Raw genomic sequence first — 3776 nt, forward strand, 5'->3', positions numbered from 1 at the left:
TTATTGGCCGAGGGAGCCGGCATACAGCTTCTGGGTCATGTGGCCAGCATGACTAAGCTGCTTCTGGCGAACCAGAGCAGCACACGGAAACGCCGTTTACCTTCCTGCCAGAGCGGTACCTATTTATCTACTTGCACTCTGATGTGCTTTCGAACTGCTAGGTTGGCAGGAGCAGGGACCGAGCAACAGGAGCTCACCCCGTTGTGGGGATTCGAACTGCCGACCTTCTGATCAGCAAGTCCTAGGCTCTGTGGTTTAACCCACAGCACCACCTGCGTCCCGTTGTTGAATTTCAGTGTCCATTATTCCTCACCATTGGCCAGAGCCGATGAGAGTTGTAGTTCAGCAACATCTGGAGGGCCAAAGCTAGTCCACACCTGTTGCAGGGAGTTGGATATTATGCTCTGTCACACCAACACATAGCAGTGAGTCAACTTGTGGTGTAGAGCTCTCACAAGAGTCATAGTTAGAACATTGGGCTAGGACTGTAGAGATCAGGGTTCAGATCCCCTCTTTGCCATGAAGCTCACTGGGTGAGTTGGGCTGTCGCTCTATTCTGCCTTAGCTAGGCTTCCACCTGGAGTTCTGGATCCAACTTACAAGAAAGGAGATTCCAGCTAAACATTAGGAAGCGTTTTCTGGCAATAAGAGCTGTTCAGCAGTGGAATGGACAACCTCCGAAGGTGGTGGACTCTCCTTCATTGCAGGTTTTTAAACAAAGTTTGCCTGGACATCTGCCAAGGATTCATTAGCTGTGATTCCTGCAATGCAGAGGGTTGGACTAGATGACTCTTTGTGGCCCTTCCAACTCTACAGTTCGATGATTCCATGAATCAGTGAGGTAGATTATGCTAGGAAATGAAGATGAACAAGCTGTACCTATCAGCTATTCTCAAGCCACTGAAAGGGAACCATAAAAACATTCTCCTTGGCAGTTTATTACATTCTCTAGCCTACAACTGCCCTCCGGGAGATAGGAGATAATCACATCATTAAAGATACATCCAAAACCAGCACATTGCCTGATGGCGAAAGGCCTGCTTAGAGCAGAGCCGAAGAGCAATTGCAGACAAATTTGAAATTGGGCAAAATTTCAGCCCTTTTGCATTTCAGACAGGATCCAGTTTTGCACAAATGTTAATGACTGACTTGCCAAATTCCATATTGTTATTATTTAGAAAAGGACCCCTCAATATCCAACAGGATCCAAAACTGGGAATGTGGTCAAGGGAAGAGAAAGGTGTAATAATAATAATAATAATAATAATAATAATAATAATAATAATTCTATGGGGTGCTGTATGTTCTTTGTTTTTAATTTCTGTGTGCGTCACTTTGGATTTTTTGTGTTAAGCTGTTCATAAATACTCATAAAGAGGGACGTGGGTGGTGCTGTGGTCTAAACCACTGAGCGTCTTGGGCTTACTAATCAGAAGGTTGGCGGTTCGAATCCCTGTGACGGGGTGAGCTCCCGTTGCTCTGTCCCTGCTCCTGCCAACCTAGCAGTTCAAAAGCACATCAGTGCAAGTATATAAATAGGTACCACTGTGGCAGGAAGGTAAACGGCATTTCTGTGCGCTCTGGCTCCCGTCACGGCGTTCCATTGTGCCAGAAGCGGTTTAGTCATGCTGGCCACATGACCTGGAAAACTGGACAAATGCCAGCTCCCTCGGCCTCAAAGCGAGATGAGCACCGCAACCCCATAGTCGCCTTTGACTGGACTTAACCATCCTGGGGTCTTTTAACTTTTTGCCTTTACCTTACTCATAAAGAAAATGAACCAACTAGAATGTTTACTGGGGAGGGAACCAAAAAAAAGGGGGGAAGCTTGAAAATGCATAAGAACTTGGGCCGATCTAAATTCAAAAAGAATGGGCAAAGGGAAATGGGTCACCTGACATTGCTGTCATTGTCAAGTAGCAGACCATAAGAGCTGAAGGAGTCAGCCTCCTGGCTTGATCCAGCTTCCCAGTCCTCCAAATAATGACAAAGTTTTTTTTTAAGGTCATAAATAAAAAGTAAACATAAAGGTAAAGGGAGCTCTGACCATTAGGTCCAGTCGCAGACGACTCTGGGGTTGCAGTGCTCATCTCGCTTTATTGGCCGACCTTCTGATCAGCAAGTCTTAGGCTCTGTGGTTTAACCCACAGCACCACCCGTGTCCCCTAAATGAAAAGTAGGGATGGACTAATCTGCCAAATTTGCTTTCACTCAGATTCTCATTTCCACCCCCAAAAGAACCTTCAGTTCAGTTCTTCATATTTCCACATCAGTTTGCAATTAAAAAAAAATAAATCATGATATTTCATCAGCATTTTAGGCTGGATTCATTGTAATAAACACCTAATATACACAATTTTTCAAAATGGGTTTCTCTAATAGAATGCATTTTGGGAATTTCATTAATAAATTCTTCACATTCTTATGCACACCTTCCCTCTGTAGGTGCATTTTTGTGCCACATTCCTTTGCGGGAAAACTGCATTGCAAAATTTGGAGAAGTGAGGGTGTCAAAGGATGGCTGTGTTTCGGTTCACGCATTGTTTCGGGAAAAGTACAAACGAGGTAGCTCTGACTTTCAATGCAACCTGAATCAAATTTCTCCCCATCCCTGGGAAAGCCAACTGTCAGCTTGCTGAAAGCCTGGATTAGCAGAGTGGACCTCGCTTCCAGCTTTTCACTGTGACTCTGTGGTCACAGAACTAACACAATCAAGCTCAGTCAAAACATATTCCTGTCATTCATCTTAATTTGGGAAGGGTTTGTAGGATCAAGAGCCTGCCAGGGCTGTGAGAAGTGATATCCTGTGTGTGTGTGTGAGAGAGAGAGGGGGGGGTGAGGGATGTGGCCAATATGTTTAGAGAACACAGTTGCATCCATAGAAGCCAACTCCTACAGACCAAGGTTGGTACCCCTAGTTGCATATTCATTGGGAAAGAGCCAGTGGTGTCTGCCCAAATGAGTCCCCAACTTTATGAGATCATCAGCTTTAGAGTGTTTTGTTTTGTTTTGTTTTGTTTTGTTTTGTTTTGTTTTGTTTTGTTTTGTTTTGTTTTGTTTTGTTTTGTTTTGTTTTGTTTTGTTTTGTTTTGCTAACCAGCCCTTGCTATTCACTCCAATAGGGGTTTAGACCACCACCCAACGGTGCCAACTTGAATAAAATATTTGAGGGGGTCCAGGTAAGCCCCTCCCCACATAATCGATCTCATGACATGGCACGTGCACACCATTTGAATGGCAATGCCTATCAACTTTGGGGGGGCTGGCCCCCTCAAATATTTTACTGGGGGAAAGAAGGGAGCTTGGCCCCTAGGAGGTGGCACCTATGCCCACACCTTTCCCCCAGGCAGAGCACATCTGCAAATGTGAACACTGTTTTAGCACCGCAGTAAGGTAAAGGGTGGATGCAATCCCTGGCACATTCCTTCCTCTTCTTCCCACCCTGTCTTTTTAACACAGTTTGGAGTTTCACAAATATTTTAGCTTCTCTCAGCACCAGCAGAATGTCAACCCCTCTTTTGGGAGTGAGTTACTACAGGTCATCATGGGAGCATTCAGTGGCAAAGAGATGAGATGCCTAGCAGTGACTTGTGGACTTGGTTAGAGTACATCGGACTTTGGCCAGGTATGGGGAAACTAAGGCCCTCCAGATGTTGCTGGACTCTAACACCCAAAAGCCAACATGGCCAATAGCCAAGGATGATGGGAGTCATTGTTCAGCAACATCTGGAGGACCACAGTTTCCTCATCCATAGATGAGCGATACACCTCTAGAT

Source organism: Podarcis vaucheri (genome assembly GCF_965113315.1).
Source record: "Podarcis vaucheri genome assembly, chromosome: 16".
In the NCBI taxonomy this organism is placed as follows: Eukaryota; Metazoa; Chordata; class Lepidosauria; order Squamata; family Lacertidae; genus Podarcis; species Podarcis vaucheri.